This window comes from Thamnophis sirtalis, unplaced genomic scaffold (assembly GCF_051295495.1).
Source record: "Thamnophis sirtalis isolate CommonGarterSnake01/CBP01778 unplaced genomic scaffold, rThaSir2_p1.2 scaffold_1, whole genome shotgun sequence".
Taxonomy (NCBI): Eukaryota; Metazoa; Chordata; class Lepidosauria; order Squamata; family Natricidae; genus Thamnophis; species Thamnophis sirtalis.
The window spans coordinates 14,755,062-14,775,219 of record NW_028261381.1 but is presented as its reverse complement, the minus strand read 5'-3'; positions in this window follow the sequence as shown (position 1 = coordinate 14,775,219).

The window sequence follows — 20,158 nt, the reverse complement described above, 5'->3', positions numbered from 1 at the left end:
TGCATAAATATTCCTCTTGACACTTACTGATCTATACGTATAGAGGAAATTGTGAGAGGTTAAGCCACATTTTGACATACTGACTCAAAGTGGAAGAATAGAAAGAGGAGGAGGTCTCGACCATTGTCTTTTCCCTTGATGTGTTACTGCTATTGTTGGGCATTTCTTGAAACTAATTCAGAAGATTTGGTCTGGACCTTATATAGAGCAAAAACCACTTTGATATTCATTAAAACAGACTCTGGGAGATGCAGCAGATTTCAGTATCATATCATAAAGGACAATCTAAAGTCTTTTAAAAGTGTGTGTGTGTGTGTTTGTGTGTAGGGGGATGGAGCTACTGTAGTGAACATCAAAGACATGTTGTACTCATACTTTGGCCTATACTTGGTCTGAAACATTTCTTCCAAATCATCTTCAATGTGAAACATTCATTATTATTCTCTCTTCCCATAGTCTAAAGCACAGATGGGGAAATATGGTCCCTTTATGACTAGTGGACTTCAACTCCCAGAATTCCAGAGCTACCATGGCTCAAGAATTCGGGGAGCTGAAGTCCACAAGTCATAAAAGGGCTGTAGTTCCCCACCCCTGGTCTAAACCAATAATATCCATTCTTCCACCCATTGTTGTCCCCAATTCAGATCTGAGCCTGGTGCCGAAGTCAGTGAAGAACGTCAGACATGAGAAGGAGTCTTGTTTCCTTTTACTGAAGCATTTCAGCAAAAGGGGTCCCATCCAGCAAGCTGCCAGGACCGAGAACAAAGGATTAAGAGAGTCTCATACAAGTCCACTACAGCAGAAGGAGGGATAAGATGGGGTATGCCTATATATATATATATAAATGGCTCTGTGTGTGTATGTTCCAGCATAACTCTGGTAGGCCTCGAGCAATTTCAACCAAACTTGGTACACAGATGACTTATTCTCTGGAAACAAATACTGTGGGGGTAAGACACCCCTAATAACCCTCAGGGTGCATGTGTGTGTGAATGTGTGTCCATGTGTTTGTGTGTTCCAGCATAAGTGTGCATTTTGGAATCAAGTTTTGTTAAGATACAGCCTGTTGTGCCTTAAAATGGCTTTTACTGTACAGCACAGTGGAATTGTCATGATAACGGCTTCCCAGTACTCCACAAGGGGACTCCTTCTAATACAGGATTGGGAACATACCCAGGCTACACTGGGTTATCAGCTAATAAGAAATATAATCTAATAAGCATTTTATTCTATTGGTCTCTAGCCCTCCCTATTCCTAAACCTTGGCTAATGAATGCTCCAGGAGCTATCTAATATACATTCTATTTGCTCCAGGCCAGTGGTGGGTTTCTAAATTTTTTAGAACCTCTTTTGTAGGTGTGACCTGCTTTATGGGAGTGGCTTGCTGGCCATGTGACTGGATGGGAGTGGCTTGGCAGTCATGTGACTGAGTGGGAGTGGCTGGGCAATCATGTGACTGGGTGGGCATGGCCAACTTGTAAAATGTGGTGAAACTCACTTAACAACGCTCTTGCTTAGCAACCAAAATGTTGGCTCAGGAACTCTGGCATTGAAGTGTGCAAGTCTTAAAGCTGTCAAGTTACAAGACCCTTGCACCCCTAACCCTTTAGAAAAAAAACCCCAGGAGTGTTCAAACTTGACAGCTTTAAGACTCCCAGAATTCCTCCTCTCGCTCTTCATCTTGATGATGTGAAGGGCTGGGGGAGGGAGCACTGTAGATTTGTGGAACCTCTTCTATAGAAGAGGTTAGAACTGGCGGGAACCCACCCCTGCTCCAGGCCATCTCTATTTCTAACTTCTAGCTGAGATATGCAGGATGTCTAGCTCTTTGATACTCTAAGTATAAGACCTGCATATTCTTTGTGAATAAACATTCTTTGTTCTTGCCAGGCAGACTCCACAAATACAGACTTCCTGGTTTTCTTTCAAGTGTATGCTATGGTCTTGCTTTGTTTTTAGCAGACAAGCCATCACCATGGTGTTTCACCCTCTCATTCTAGATAACTCAATGGTATCATCTGTCTCACTGGAAATTGTCAGATCTGAGGTGAAGCAAGATAATGTGAGTGTTCCAGCTAATAAAACTGCTGATCGGTGGTGACACATTTACGCAAACAAGTATTCAACTAATGTTGAATTGATCAAGTAGTAAAACTGATTGTGGAACATGCTGTATATTGTGATTAATGGCATTAAGTGGGCACATTCGTGATTTAGAAAGGAAATTTTAAAAAACCCTATGATAACAGGTAAAAGGAAGAATTTTTGCACCAGGGTACCTAACTAGGAGTAATTAAAGTTCTTAAGTATGCATATTAATGAGGCAGGGAGAGAACCATAGATGTTGCATTTAGTTCTTCAGACAAAGATATAATATAAATAAGAACAGAACTCAATAGAAACTTATCCTATCCAAAGTTATTAACACTATCAGCTTTTCTATAAAACCGGCTTCCTCCTGTCTAGGAGATGTGTGAACTTCAGTTCACACAATTCTCCAGTCAACATAGCCATTGCTAAGAATTCTGGGAATAAGAGACATATCAAGTTGGGATAAATAAACCCTTTCATATTGTTAAATAATGTTGATTATTTGCTAGATAAGTGAATCTATTTATGAGTTTAAAAATGTGGCCAGCAGTTTCTGTAATCTATAAGGATAGATTCCTATTTTCTTTTGAGGCTGTCTCACAATGATTAGTGATTTTTTTCCCTGATTGATGTAGCCCTTTTGTTATGAGTTAGCTTTCATTTCTAGGAATGTTCAGTTTCATAAGTATAACTGATTTTACTTGTTTTATTAGCCAATGCTGCATTTGCCTGGAAGGTTCTGTTCATTTTCTCCCACACAATGTTTATGGTTTTTTTATGATTCCAGGTTATATGAATTAATAGGACAACTTATTTCCAAAATTCACCCATTAGAATTTCTTCACATGCACTTTAAAAAGGAATATCTGAAAACTCTAGAAAAACTTGCATATTTTTATTGCATCAAGCAAAATGGTATAAGTTCCATATTAGTTTTGCCTGCAAGATTCCATTAAACATGTCATTGACTAGATTGGAGCAAAAAAAGAACATTGTTTAAAATTACTTTTAAAAATAATTTTATGGCTTCTCATCTTTACACATAGAGAGTGTACCAAAAGTCAGATTAATAGCAATATGTTTTATCATTTATTTATTTTTCTGAGAAAATGTCACTGTATTTAGGAATGTTCAAAGGTCATGCTTCAAATGAATTAGAAAGAATTTAAAAGAAAATGGCATGCAATTTAAACATTTAATGTAATATAAAATATAAATATACACACACACACACATGCACGCATGCACACACACATACACACACACACAAACACACTCCTATGAATTTCTTGCTCACAAATATTGTCCCTTTAGCTGGCTTTCTAGCAAAATTTCTATTAGAAATTAAAACTTCCATCTATACTTAGTACCGTGTTTTCCCAAAAATAAGGCAGGGTCTTATTTTCTTTTGACCCCCCAAAATAAGCACTTGGCCTTATTTTCAGGGAGGTCTTATTATTTTTGAGGTATAGCAGACGGCAAGCATGGTCACCTCATGGCTGCTGCTGTGTTGCAATATTTGTGGGGGAGAGCTTATTTTAGTGTATGCACTCAAAAGCCCGATTGGGCTTATTATCCAGGGAAGTCTTATTTTTAGGGAAACAGGATGGCAGTTTATCATTTTTAGGATCTGAAGTGGAAAAGGCGCATTGCAGTATATATATGTGGTCCCAGCACTTATTGATGCCTCTTTAAAAAAATGCAGACTTGCCACACTCCTTTAGTAAATGTATAGTACCAGCAAAATACATATTTGAACTCAAGAAGGAAAGGTGACCCTCCCTTGCAGCATCCTCTTAATCCTACTTAATTCAACTCTGTATTTTCCTGGGGAACATATGTTTACTGTTACAATCCAGGAGAAGATGCAGCTCCCATAAGGAGCCCCCTCAGGCATCCTCTGCTCATAAATGCATCAACACAGGTAGAAGCTGAAATCATTCCCACAAACTATAATGCTCAAGGCTGAAGTCTGTTTACCTTGTACAGCTGTATAGCTAACTATCCCTGAAAAAAAATCATCATAAAAGAGGTCAGAATATTAAGATGGGAAAAACAGCTGGAGGATGAGTTGGAGAATGTATTCTGTGTGCCAGAATGGTGGTGCTGAGATAAAATATTCATATAGTGTGACCTTTTAACTTCTAACTGTGCAATCTATATACGATCTATGTTTGCTGAGAAATAAATCCCTCTGGTTTTCATGAACTTATCTGAAGGTGCATAAGAGTGCAATTGCAAAGTTTTTGCCCTGTAAGATTGTTACAATTGCTCACTCATGAAGCCTAATGTTTCAGCTGGCCAAAAAATGATTGTGAAGTTTAATGCGGGAAACAAGGATTGGGAGGAGGACAAATGCATTTGGAATCCTGATAATATAAAAGCAATTTAACTCTATTACTATTTCAAATATACTGAATTGCCTTTCTTACATATTCAGCATTTTGTTTTCTAGATCTCTTGGTTCTGTGTTCATTTGTTCCTAGGAAGCGTACCACGCTAAACCAAGTGGTTACATTCCAATACACAATTGAATAAACAGGTTTTAAAAGTATCTCAAAACCATCCTGTTTAATTTGTCAGTGTCATGTGTCATAGAAATATTGCTCCTGAAAGGGCTACCTAAATAATGGCAGTATTTTATTCTTGCTTTTTATATTGATATTTGATAGATATTATGTGTAATTCGACTCTTCAAGGCTAATCATGAAGGCAGATGCACTTCACGAAGTATTTATTGCTAAAATATTGACAAATAATAAATCTCTCATATTTGCTGTCTGTCAGCAGTGGGGGGGGAATCATAGGGTCTATCAAGCCATCATGTATGACAGATAAGCTATCTTTGGCTTGGTGTGTTTTAAGGCTGAAACCATTTCATTCAGGTTTCCTCTTTCTTCATAAGCAGAAATGCAATCCTTTTCTATGACCTATCTGGGTTCATTTAATTAAATATGCTGTTTGCCCCCTTGCTACCGTGGTGAAACTTGTACTTTCTGCTTAACATGATAATAAGATTGTTATAACGGACCAATCTTTTTTTTTTAAATGGAAAGTCTTTAGCCAAATAGGGAGCAAAAGGCAGGACCATTTGCCATTGCCAATTTTATCCAAGTCTGTTTCCCAAATTACCAATGTTGATTTCTGTTTTAATATTGTAGCTATTTTTATAAAGCTGGGAAAGATACATATATGCAGTATGTTGAACAGTGTGCATTTTATTTTTCTGGTGCTACTTTTATATAGGTGTATATATAAACTCTTCACAGATTAATGCAGTTGTGACTTTGCAAGATACAAACACGTAACTCCCTAAATCTATGCAATGAAAGCCTTTCATCTTTCAGCAATTACAACTCATACCTCTACCAGCTACTGTTGCATATTTTGGAAACATGAGCATGGCTGAAAAATGAATTGCCCCAATAGGAATTAAAAATATCATATAAAAATGTATGCACAAACTCCAGATAAAATTTCATTGGATTAGCTAGTATGGAATGTGTTGTGGCCCAGCAGGAGCCATTGGAGCTGCTGATGGACTCCAATAGCGAGGACCCCTATGAGTCTGCTATGGAAGATGTGGAGAACCCTGGGCAGGGTTCAAACTCAGAGCAGGAACCAGAGAGGCTGGTTGGCCATCAGGAGGTGCCTGAAGCATGGAGCAGTGGGGAAGATCAAAGGGAGTTTGTCCCTGACACCAGGCAACAAAGGGCGGAGAAACGGAGGCAACAGTTACGGAGACAGACTCATAAGAGATAATCAAGCCCAGGTGGTTGTGGCTTGGCCCCTCCCAAGAGAATATATAAGAAGAGACTTTGGGAGGAGTCCTTTTGCAGGACACAACTATTCGTAGTAATCTGGAGAACGCCTTGTCTGGTCTGCCTTGTGTTCCCATGTTTGTTGGAGTCTGGGTTGCTGCCAACGTCTTGCCAGTGAATCGTGTCTGGGCTTTCAGCCAACAGGATTATAATTGCTATGAATAAAGAGTGGCAAACAGCTAAGCCTGTGTCTGCGTTCATTATCGGACAGAACAGGAATGGATATTTGCTTTCATCATCTTCTTCTTCATTCCATCTTCCCCTACCATATCCTAAACTTTTAACAGAATTTTAAGTTTATTATTCATATTATATGTATTCACATCAAGTTCAAGTTATAACTTTATTTTATTGTTATATTATTGACAACTGTCTTGGAGATCTGTCATGTTCGGGGATAAAAGAGAGGAAGAAAAACACATGTTTGAGTCATTTTATTAAGTAAGTCTGTAATTCTACAAAATGATTTGTAATAATTTATTAATAGTAGCCTTTAGTGAAATTGGACACACAATAATTTTTTTGTCTGGTGCATAATCTCTCAATGTACATACAAACAACAAAATAATATAATCATAAGATACCAATAGTAGAAAATAAAAGGAAAGATGAGAAGGATAATGGTAATATAGCCCTTCTACGTGGATAAATATCTTTAGACATTATTCCATAGTTTTGATATATCTTTGCCTCCACTCTAGTTCTTTTCTAGCAAGAGAATTTCAGAATATTAGCAATGAAACTTGCAACAACTACAAGATTTTACTGTATATTGCTCTGGTACCCAAGCAATTATCAGCTTATTTAAATAAAAGTAAAATAAAGCATTTTTGGTTGTACCTTAATTCAAGCTAGAGATTGATTGAATGTTTGAATTAAGGAAAGGTAAAACTGAAAATGTTTTATTTTACTTTTTAAAAACTCTCTTTCACTTCTGATTGGAAATACTGTTGATGCAGTTTTAAGGAAAGTCGCAAATGTATCTCCACATCCAAAGATACATCTTTTTTTTTGTCATGTGGCTGAACCTTGTGAGACATGAAAAATAAAACTTTTAAAAAAATACATTTGTTTCAGTAAATACACTTTATTCTTTCTCAACAGGATAAACATTTTAAAAATTACTAAGTATATCATATTTCTCTTCATACCATCCAGATTAACAGTGTTATAATGACTCAATTCTATGCCTGCAATATTTCAGACTGGATAAGTTGGATACTAGAAAACCACACAATTGCTTTAACAAGTCTCAAATAGATGCTGTGTTCATTCTGTCATATATTCTGAAGTGCCTCTTCTAAATCAAAGCTGAAGCCTTGCACCACCCAACCAAATGTATACACATTTTTTCCCTAAAACTCTCTCTGATGAAAGGCAGCCAATCAGTATTATTTCCGAGTATTTTTATCTGCATTGATTTCTAGCTAGTTAGACTGTCTCTGGAATGTGCAGAATTTCCTTTTTGTCTACACCAACCAATATCACAGGCAGGGATATTGTCTTCCTGCTAATCAGGAAAAGAATAAATTCAGTTTCTCAAAGGCAGCAATTTCTTGATCTATGTTTTATTTCCAGAAAAGTGATTTCAGAGAGACATCCTAAGTAGAAACATGATCTTATTCTCATACTGCATGCAGAGCCTTTATAATTAGTTACATATGCTTCAAAAGTTATATACTAACTTTCTTCAGATGTTAAGTTGGTGATTTGCAATTCTTTCAGACTTCAGGCACCAACATGTGACTCTCCCGCCCATCCTAATTGCCAGCATTTCATAAGTTTTATGAAGTTTTGACAAAATCCTGTATGACACAATAAAAATTGTAGAGATTGCTGTAAGTGAGCGAGAATATTGCAACTTGTAAAATTCCTCAGCTTTTGTTTGTCTCCTGAACACACAGAATAGGAAAAAAGCACTTGTGAGAATCCCAATAAAATAGCTATGACTAGAAAAAGAAAGTGTGCATCCACTCTGATGTGTAAAAATGTAAAACATTTTTAAAGAGCGTTTTAACAAACTGCAACACTTTTGGTTTGGTGGCAGCAGTGCTTCGGGTAGAAAGTCCATACAGAGAGTAGTAAGGACAGCCGAAAACATTATAGGAAGCTTGCTTCCTGTTATTCAGGATACTGCTTATAAACGCTATGTGCTTAGAGCTCAAAGTATTGTTAGAGACCCCACACACCCACTTCACGGTCTGTTTCTGTTGCTCCCCACTGGGATGAGATTTTGAAGTATCTATATAGTAGGACTACTAGATTCTGTAACAGCTTTGTTCCTTATGCCATCCATCTTGTAAACTTGCAGGATTCTTTTTTTTTGAATTAGACTATGATGTTTGTCTGTGTCATATATGTGCGTGTATGTGGGTATATACGTAATGGTTATCTTTTGAGACCTGAACGAAACAAAATTTCATTTTAATACATGCTGATTAGTGTATATTTAAAGTGACAATAAAGTTCTATTCTATTCTATTCTATTCCTCAGTTGGTGTAAAGATGAATTAATTATTTTTTCATTGTTCCACAGCCTGATTTTTTTAAAAAGATATATAGCCAAGCTCATAAACAATCTTTTTTGTTATCAGAATACTGAAATGACTTTAACCATTTTAACTATAATCACTAGTTTTATGAATATGTATAAACCTATTTTTATAAATTATCTTCTAGGAGCCTCTACACGTATAGATACTCAAAAAGATATAGTTGGAAATCCAGTAGATTAAGGAAATTTAATATTTAAAACAATATCTAGGATATAAAAAACATGTCCAGGAACTGATAATCCACTAGTAGCAAAATGAAGATTGAAAATATCAGGAAAAACACCTCCAAAATATAAGAACAAATAGGAAGAAACTACAAAAGTTATTGTAGAATAAGATATAAGCATTATTATAAAACAAGTAGAGAAATATTGTTAACAGAGATGATATGAATTTAGAAGGTGGTTATGGAATTATTGTTAAAAATTGTCAATGAAAAGCTCAGATTGAAAATGTTAAAGAAAAAGAAACAAATGATAAACAATATAACAAATTCATGAAATGCATAAAATAAACAATAATAAATAAGGAAAATATAAATAATATATTAGAAAATCAGGACAAAACTGATCTGCAAAATAAAATGGATAAATGATAGGTATATTTAAATTCAAATACTGAAAACTAAATATGCAAAAAGCATAAGAAACAAATGGTGCAGGTTAGTGGTGGGTTCCTAACCAGTTTACTACCATTTCACTGAAAGGGAGTTTTGCGTTGTGCATTGCTGAGCATGCAGAGTTGACCGAAAACTGTTCTGCTCATGCGCAGAAACATGCCAGCGATGGCAGAAGAGACTGGGGAACCAGTTCAGGGGCATGGCAGGCCTATGTTGCTGCCAGTTCCAGTGGCCCAGGCCTCAATACCACTACTTGTTTGGCCGAACCAGTACAAACCAGTAGCAACCCACCACTGGTGCAGGTAGATCCTAAAATACCAATATACTAATGTTGGGTTCACTTCCAAGAGGGGAAAAAGACACCAGAAACATGGAGGCTGCTTGAAAAGATAGTTTAATGATGAACAGGACCACATGGTTTGAAGTCCTGGGCTAAAGGGGTATCACATAACTCAAAGATGTTTAAGAAGAAAAAAGGGCTGACCTGCTGAGAGTCTTTGCATTTTATGCCCTCTGTTGGGACTTGCCCTGTGCAAGAAATGCACTCTGATTGGCTGTCAGAATCCCATGGAGCCATGTAGGGGCAATTCTCTAGGCTGTTCTTTGAGTCCACATTTGGTTGAGCCTTGCTGGGCTGTGATGCAATGAAAGGGCTTTGGGATTCCTATTATGGCTCTGCCTGTAGATCTTTGTTATATAGAATAGACTGGTTCAGGCCTTAATGGTCCCATTGACAAAGGTGGGGGCGATGAGTTTCTTCCTCCCTTTTAGTGGGATATATTCTGCCCTTTTAATATTTCTCAAAATAATTCATCTTCTAGTAGAGTGGTGGGTATTAACTTTCTACACTAATAAATAAGGAAGAAAACAATATTAAAAAAGAACTACATTACTAGGAATTATATATGAAATGAATTTTTAATGATATTAGAGTATGATGTCATAATAATATAAACTTTAGTACATGACTGTATGTGTGTGTGTGTGTGTGTGTGTGTGTGTGTGTGTGTGTATATATATATATATATATATATATATATATATATATATATATATATATATATATATATATATATATAACATAAACATCAGAAATTGCAGATGGTGCGACTTGATAGCACCTTTTCAAAAAATACTAGAACAAATAAATAAAAAATAACTAAGTTAGATACAGTTAAAGTCTTGATTATTAGGGGGAAATGTTATGATACAGGATATAGTTAAATAAAGGAGGAATAATGATAACAACGTATATATAGGTATGGGTAAAACATAAGGAAACTGGATGTAAATTGTAACCAGTGATTTGGAAAGAAGGATTAGAAAAAAATGTTATTAAATATTATGGATGTTTAGCTAGAATATGACATAAGGATTCAGTGTTAATGGAGGATTTTAGAAATAGTAAATGAAATGCCAGTACTTGGTTTTGTATTAAATCTTGGTATATTTTATGATGAAGGATGTTTAAACAATTACAGTCAAATGAAAATGGAGGTATGATGATGGTAATAAATATAAATATCTGTGTTAAAATACTTGAGTTAATATGAATTATGTTTATTGACTGTGGAAGAGATGCACGAAAGTCTTTTTGTAACCAACTGATACACTTTCTACAGTATGTAAAGAAGGATGTGTTGTGTTTGTTTGAAAATTAAAAATAAAAAAAATATTTTTTAAAAAATACAAATGAACAAAACCTGCATAGTAATTGGTTGGTATAATCTATTTGGATTATTCCAACTGGCTAGCTCAATTTTGCAAAAAATTAGTGAATACTATACATATTTCTTAAAATATTGCATAGGATTTATCAGAGTGATGTTCTAATTATGAACTAAATTGTATATATTTTGTACAAAAATATCTAGTAGAAAACTGCAGAGTTGTAAATACAGATGTTTATGCATATTTTGTTGACTATGAAAAGGCAGTTCATTATATTAACTATAGTAAGCTTCTAACTATTTCGAGAACTATGAATCTGAATAATAAAAACAATAATATGCATTGTTATAAATTAATACTGAAGGCAAAAATGAAGTAAAACAAAACCTTTTCAAATATTCCATGAAGTGTCACAATGCTATGTATTATAACCTTGCTATTTAATATATATTCTAAAGCAGATTTTAAAGAATGCTTACAAAAGTGTCAAGAAAGTTTAAATATTAATAGTATAATAAACAACTTAAATTACACAGATGACATTATATTAACAAAGCAAGGTTTACAAAATTTACTTAAATATCTCACTTGAATAAATGTTGTAGGCTGAAAATAAATCAGAAGGAAACAAAAATCATGGAATCAATTAAAGGTATAGATACAGAACAGTGTATGTTTTGAATGATGGATAGGATCAACATGGAAATAAAGAGCAAAAATACATGAGCTTATTTTCTGTCATGATTGAAAATTACTACTCTACTGATGTCTATGGAAAAGAATGAAGAGCTAGCTGGTAAGCTGGCTCCTTGAACTGCCCCAGAAAAGAAGAGAACTTGAAATTGGCCATAAGTGCTCCAGGCAGCTACTCCTTGTGAGAAGACGGCAAGACAATTATCTCCAGTGGGATGATAGCTCTGGGAGATGAAGGAATAGCCATCTTGCTCAAATTGCAGTCAGTGTCTTTGAAAGGACACTGTGTTTGGATATTTATTTTCTAATTACTTTCAGAAATAGCTTGTTAACTGCTTTTCAAATATTAGGAACCTTTTAGTACCACAAAGGTTTTGTTGGGGAAATAATTTTTAAATACAACTCTAAGGGTGTTTAAAAATTGGGTGGGGGAGAGATAGACAATAAAAGTCTAGTCCTCAAGGACCCCTGCTATCTGCAGAGCATTTGGCATCAGCATTGTTGAAACACCAGCACTAAGTGGATGCACAGATGACCAATTTGCAGGAACATATAACCAATGCAACAGCTGGGGCAGAATTTGTTTCAACCCGTGGCAGTACATATGATGGCAGCTGAGCCAATGTACCTGTGTTCCAATGGGAGCTTGCCAAAGAAGTTAGGGAATGTCCCGTTTGAGCTTTTCTCCTCCCACTGTGCAGCTGTGGGCTTATCTGACAATTCTCTGGGTTGCATCTCTTCACCCTGATTCTCATTATACTTTCTCTTTCAATTTTACTCCAAAATAAGCAAGTGGGTTGAGAAAGGGAAAGACTGACTACAGCCACTATGCATAGTTTAATAGCTCAGGTGGAAGATGTGGGGTGGGGTGGGGAAGAACCTGTATTTTTTTAGGTCTTGTTTCAACATTTTAGCCACTATACCATACTGACATAAACCAAAAACCTACATTTGTGTTGTGTCTTTGTTTGTGCTTATGCTTAGACTTCATTTCATTTCATTTTATTTGCCTTGTATGCCGCCCACTCCCGGAGGACTCCGGGCGGCTCACAACAGACAAGGGAAGGGGGATAAAAAGATAAAGACAACACTTTAAAAAAGACGCAACATTCACAATTTCCGTGGGGCTGGATGTTTCACAGGCCCCCCGGCCTGCTGGAGCAGCCAGGACTTGGTGGCTTTGCGGAAAGCCGGGAGGGTCGTAAGGGTCTGGATCTCGACAGGGAGATCATTCCAGAGGGCTGGAGCTGCAACAGAGAAGGCTCTCCCCCAGGGGATCGCCAGCCGACATTGGCTGGCGGATGGAATCCGGAGGAGACCTAACCTGTGAGATCTAATTGGTCTCTGGGAGATAATCGGCAGGAGGCGGTCTCTCAGGTACCCAGGTCCGATGCCATGTAGAGCTTTATAGGTAACGACCATATGAACTTGTGCTCTTTTGCCTTTAGGGCAAATGAGATTTTTCGAATAACTAAACCAAGGGACAGCACATATAATAACTTAAGTTGGTAGAAGTGTATTATATATTATCCATATACTATTATAATCTTTTATGAATTTGCATCTCTATGCAAGTTCTGTGAACTATAAATATAATAAGGGTGAGGTAATGCAGTGTTTCCCAACCTTGGCAACTTGAAGATGTCTGGACTTCAACTCCCAGAATTCCCCAGCCAGCATTCGCTGGCTGGGGAATTCTGGGAGTTGAAGTCCAGACATCTTCAAGTTGCCAAGGTTGGGAAACACTGAGGTAATGAATGGGATACTGTGTTTGCACATCTCCTGTTTACTAGGATCATCAATCACTAGTCTGAGAAAAATCTCTTTGACTAACCTCCTAGGATGTGAAAATAAAATGTGAAAGCCCTGAATCCCAGAGAGGATGGACAGGATTTATAAAATAACTACTAATTTAAAGAAGTACCTGTCAACTTAAAAAAAAAAATCATTTGGTTTCAGATGAATGTGCTGCTCTTTCCCCTAAACGTCTGTTCTCTGGATTTGCTTTCTGAATTAATAAAAAAAAAACACTGGCTATTACTGTAGCTCTCACCTGTGAAAGGTGAAGGGAGGAGAAGAGAAGTGAATTATTGTTCCCCAGCTTATGAACAGTGCTTTGCCATCAGAGGATGCCACGAGGACTAAACGAGATGTGACAAAAATTAGTTTCTTGTCCTTTCTGCGTGGCGACACTGTCTCTGCCCTACTAAACCTATGCTTTTGTAAGCAAAAGGTTCTTAGCAATCCTGAAAGCGTAGCTATACAAAGGATAGACACTTTGTGACAAGGATTGTTTAAAACAAAAACATTGTTCCTCCAGAAATAATCGCTCCAACATCAGCAGTGTTATTTACAAGACTGCCCCTATGACAGATTGAGGTTGCCACATAAATTGAGTGGGGCTGGCAGAGCTCGGAGGTTTTCTAGTTCAGGTTCTAGTTTCGTATTCCTATTAAGCTAAGCTATTTTACAGAGTGGTTTTGGACCAGCTCTTCTTTTTTAACTGGCATATACTATGAGGTCCATTCAAATACGCACTACTTAAAGCAGGATTATGTTTCCTTGAGTTCTTTGAGGAAAGGATGGCATAAGAAGGTGTAAATGATTTACAGGTCAGAAATAGACCTGTAAATTGCCGTCTAGCCCTTATAGTGACAGGCTCGGATGGGAATCTGAGAGGTTTCCGTCTGTCATGATGGAAAAAAAAAATCAAAATAACAATCCTAGCTTGATCACAGACTCCTAAAGTTTAAGCCAGAGAGTCCAACTACTGTTCAGTGTAGAAATCCAAATTAAAACATCCCAGTGGGATCCAAATTAAAAAACCCTTTGATTTGAGTATTTCCAAAGAAAGGGAAATCATTACCTCTCTGGGTAATTGGCTGCAGTATTGTTATGATGGAGGGACGCGGTGGCTCAGTGGCTAAAACACTGAGCTTGTTGATCAGAAAGGTTGGCAGTTTGGCAGTTCGAATCCCTTGCATGGCGTAGCGGAGTGAGCTCTCATTACTTGTCCCAGCTTCTGCCAACCTAGCAGTTCGAAAACACAAGTAGAAAAATAGGAACCACCTTTGATGGGAAGGTAACAGTGGTGTGTCTTTGGCATTTAGTCCTGACGGCCACATGACGAGGGAGATGTCTTGGACAGCACTGGCTCTTTGGCTTTGAAATGGAGATGAGCACCACTCCTAGAGTCGGGAACGACTAGCACATATGTGTGAGGGGAACCTCTACCTTATTGTTATGATTCTTTTTAAAGAATCCATTGTTTGCAACTTGAGTCCAATATTTTGCATCCTGCCTCTGGAATGAGTACTTGAGGTATCCGACTGTCCCATATTTCTCCACATATTTCTCCATGTACACATATTTTATCAAGGCTAAACACCTGGATTGTTCACCCATATCAGTTTCTCCTCTTCATCATGTCTGGCTATGTTTTGCATACTAATGCTAGGTGGCAGCTCCATTAGATAGACCAAACAGAAACCAACTTCATAGAAAATTAAAATTGTTTTTATTGAGACTGTTAATAACAACAGAATCATGTAAATTTGATTGTGCTGTACCTTCTTATGCTTCAGTGAATTAGGGAGGAGTCTGAATCTTCAGAGCCACTTAACTCATTCTCTGGAATTAAACCCTTCCCCCCGCCACACACAGATATTTAATTTCTTGTTTGGGTAACAGTTCTTGAATATCCCCATCTATGTCATCTTCCTTACTCATTACAGAGGTATTTCACCTAGTTCCTGCCAAAAGCTCACAGGCAATATCCTGATGACTCATTCCATTTTTCTTGAGGGGGAATCAATTTATTAATTATTCTTTTAACTAACTTTTATAAGTAGCTTTAAGACTTTGTCTACTAACTAGGAAGAAGACCTCAGTTTTCCCTAAACCCTTTAACAACATAACTTTTGTTATCCTAATATAATTAAGGCAGGTGGTGGGGAAGAGAAAATTAGGTGTTCCTTTGGCATATCCCTCTAGAGAGCTGAATCATATGCTATTATTAATCATCCCAAATTCACTTTTATAGAAGAAAGAGGACAAGTATAATTAATATATTGATGTTCAATCTTTTGTGATCCTTTCTGAAGTATAAATGCAGTAGCTCTACCTTTTTAGATCTTCTTTTAACAGATGGCTACTATTTAATTCTTATTTCTCTCTCAATAAAATACTGTGTCCTCAGAACTTAATGGACTTTAATTGCACCCAACCATCATGACAATAATCTGGAAACCTGAAAATATGTGACCACTGACAAGTTACATATCTTATACAGGTTGGATATACTTTCAGATCAAGTATACAGATGAGATAGATGATGATATATAGATATATGGAGATATAGATAGATACAGATAGAGATGTCATATAGATACAGGTATAGATAGAGCCTTTGATCAGGGTTAACTCCTGGTGACTGTCTGGACTGGTCTTGCATTTTTCTTGGCAAGTTTGCTTGCTTCCTATTCAAGTCAAAAGTCAATTTTTTGACTCTGAAACATCTATAGTCACGTGCAAAGGAAAATGGATGAAAATGTAGTTCCCTGGTGAGTGACATTCCCCCCCACCAAAATTTAGAAGATATCTCATTCTTTGATGGTTCCTTTTATTTTATTTTTTTGCACAGCTAGACCTCTCATTCAGCTGGTATTTAAAATAATGAATTGGTTTCCTCAAAGCCTGCAACATCTTATTTATTTCTTTTCAGATAAGGTATGAATAGTTAGGGTGCTTGAAAACAATTGGAGAAACCAGTTTCAAGTACATTCGTCCATAGAAGATGATTGAGGGTCTTTGGGTCAGATACTTCTTACATCTGATCCAAATTGTAACTTTAATATGTCAGAACCTATTTGTTAAGATTTTCTGACATAGCCTGAAACCTTTTAATGTTTGAGAGTTCAGTAACCTCTTGCTCAATGATGGAGTTGAAGTCCTGTTTTGCCAAAACAGTCACTCCGAGATTTATTATAAAGTGTCTTTGGAGATTGAAATGTTTTGACAGTACTTTGTCCTTATTTTGAATCTTATGCCCATTATTTTTTTAATGATACGTTTGTCTTATATAGAGTCAAGAGTGGCATTGCTGGCAGACGACGGCATATTGGAAAAGTATATGAAGGCACCTGTCATCTTTTGTGTGAAGTTATTGAGAAAGTGATGGTACTGGGAGAAGAGTAGTCATCTGACTTTGTTGCAGGACCCAATTTCTGTGTTAGCATAATTATTTGGTTATTTTGGGTTGCCTACAAGAATTCACTTCAGGCTTGATAACATCTGTAAATTGCCATTTCAGTACAAAGAATATATGCCAGCTTTAGAGAATGGGTAAGACTGGTGAATTTATTATACATCAAAAGATTTCAGCTATTTCATAAGAGCCGAGGTGGCGCAGTGGATAAATGCAGCACTGCAGGCTACTTCAGCTGACTGCAGTTCTGCAGTTCGGCTGTTCAAATCTCACCGGCTCAGGGTTGACTCAGCCTTCCATCCTTCCGAGGTGGGTAAAATGAGGACCCGGATTGTTGTTGGGGGCAATATGCTGACTCTGTAAACTGCTTAGAGAGGGCTGGAAGCCCTATGAAGCGGTATATAAGCCTAACTGCTATTGCTATTTCATAAGATCACAAACACAATGGATTTTCAATATATTATAATTGCTAACTGATGAAGTAATCTGTCTCACATATAACCTGCATAACTACTTTCTCCCTTTACTTGACTCATCCTCTCTTCAAATTCTACATCAATTAATCATTCCAGGTATTTAATCAACTGATCTACATTCAACAAAGCCTTACGCTTTTTAATAATATTTGTTAGTCAGAGAAGGTGCTACAAACTCCGAGTTTGGGCTACCATAAACAGCTTTCTTTCTATAATATCAGTCTTAGGAAACAAAAAAAAAAATGGAAGTAGCTGAGATCTTATCCCAGAATAAGTTGGGGGAAAGGGAAAAGATGAATAATTAATACTGAATTTTTAGCTTGAGAATTCAAGCATATTATCAAGTTTATATTTATTGAGGAAAAATGAAAATAAGTGTAGTAAAAAAAGGTGATGTGGATTTTACTCCACTAATCATTGCCCACTATAGAGAGTGGTGCTCATCTCCGTCTCAAGGCCATTGAGCTGGTGCTGTCCAAAGACATTTCCACAGTCATGTGGTCAGCATGACGTCATGGAATGCTGTTACCTGCCCACCAAAGTGGTGCCTATTTTTATATTTGCATTTGTATGCTAGGTTGGCAGAGCTGGGGTGAAGATGGGAATTCATTCCATTGTGTGGAGCTCAGGTTTCAAACCTGGGCTGCTGGCTTTCCAGCCAACAAACAATGGCCTTAACCACTTGAGCCACTGTGTCGCCTTGAATAAGCTAGTACACGCATATAAATAAATACATTGATCAGAGTTTTCAGTTCTAAAGAAAACAAAATTTATTGTTTAGATAGCTACCAATTCAGGTAATTTGGACTGAATTTACTAAAATGTTTATGACAAATTCCTACCCAGTAAATAGAAAAATATAGTATCCAACTGTAAACTATTATTACTGTAATCCTGAGGTTACACTATTTATTCTGATTACTCTTGAGCATATCTTACCTTGAGCCACATTTTTATTCAATTATTCATCCCTCCCTTAAGGACCTGGGATGGGCAGATGTTATTTGATGGTGTTAAAAGGTATTGCTTCAGGATGTAAGGAGAGAAGCAACTTTGAACTAAGGAGAAATTTCCTGACAGTTAGAACAATCAATGGAACAACTTGCCTCCAGAAGTTGTGACTCCTCCAACACTGGAAGTTTTTAAAAAGAGATTGGATAACCATCTGTCTGAAATGATATAGGGTTTCCTGCCTGAGCAGGGGTTGGACTAGAAGACCTCCAAGGTCCCTTCCAACTCTGTTATTCTATTCTATTCTATTCTACTCTATTCTGTAAGCTATTCCATGTAAAGCTGCCTTTTACAATTGACTGATGGGGATTTTGTCAATGCCAATAGTGTTCAAATAGTACTCCAGATATTTTGGGATTGCACCCAAGGCACCAATACTATTGGTACGGTCTTTTGCCAAATTCATCCTACTTCTATTTGCAGGTCTTTGTATTTGATGATGATAGATCACTTTGTTATTATATATGTTTTGCTGAACATGTATTCCCACAGAAGTACACAGGAAGGTAATCCTTAATTTCTGAAAGCAGTTTCTGTTTCCTGTACTTCCATACCTTTTGTTTCCACTACTACATTCTCAGGCTATTAAAACGACTCTTCCACTTCCATAGATCAATTATTTGGGGAAAATCCGTAGTCTTTTGGGTAAATATAGTAATTTGTTTGGACGCACTCTATGTTATCTATAGAGGGTTTCAGAAAGGCTGTAGCTATTAACTTTGAAAACATTGCCATCCAAATTGTTCCACAGACTGCCTTCTTTCTTGGTATTTGATTTATGGAATAAAAGGCGAAGAAAGAGTTTAATGAATTCATCATCACTGACTCAGTGTCAGCCAAATCATGCTTCTCCTTATTTTCTGTAAAAGAGAGGTAAGGAAAACACTGCAAAGGATCTTGATTTGAACACAATAAGCTGATAGATGATTGACACATTTTAAACTTAACAACACTGGCAAAATTATAGTGCCCTTGGCTAGTTTTCTACCCATCTCTGATGCTATACAGCCTATCCAGCATAGCACAGATTCCTGATTTTAATGGGCAAGTCTGATCAAGCCCAAGAATAAATAAGCCTTACTGTAGTAAGGAATAGTTTCCCTTGTTCTAATTTGCAGCATCTCAAAATGCAGTCAACAGGAGACAAGCTCAATGTGAGGTATCTCTACAGTTTTAAAAGTAGGGTGACCTATGCAGAATGGCAAAGCAAGCTGTGACTTGCTTGGATTTTCTGCAGAACTATAGAATATAATTCTGTATTGGCCAAGTGTGATTGGACACACAAGGAATTTGTCTTCGGTGCATAAGCTGTCAGTGTACATAAAAGCCATAAGTGATAAATCATGATCATAGGCATCACAATACCTTCATATTGAAAATTAAAAGTTAAACAGAAACGTACTTTGTAAAGAGAAATGGTAAGTTTTCATAACTGATTGTTTTTCATTGATTGTTTCCTGATTGCTTATTTGTACCCTATGACTATCATTAAGTATTGTATCTTATGATTCTTGACGAATGTATCTTGTCTTTTTATGTAACACTGAGAGTATATGCACCAAAGACAAATTCCTTGTGTGTCCAATCACACTTCGCCAATACAGAATTCTATTCTATTCTAATTACAGTTACACCAAAACAACTTGAAGAAGAGGTTTGGGGATTAGATAAAAGGATAGGTTGGGGATTAGATAAAAGATCCAGTTGCTTTTTTCCCCTTTTCACCCAGAGTTCACTGCAGAAAAGACAGGATCAACAAACACCCAACCGAAGCTTCTACCTTTCCCTCAAGGCTTCATTCAGTTCAGCCAAGGGTAATAAATTCATCCATCCTCAAGCCGGATTTGGGGATACCAGCGATGAGCGCTATTGTTATCTCTGCTTTGACTCTGAAATCAATGAAGCCTTAACAAAAATGTATTATTTGCTTGTTTAATTCAGTCAACTCCACCCGGGTCTGGGCTGTTCGCAAAACAAAGACCTATACAAACCAAAACCAAGGCGGGTTATGTTTG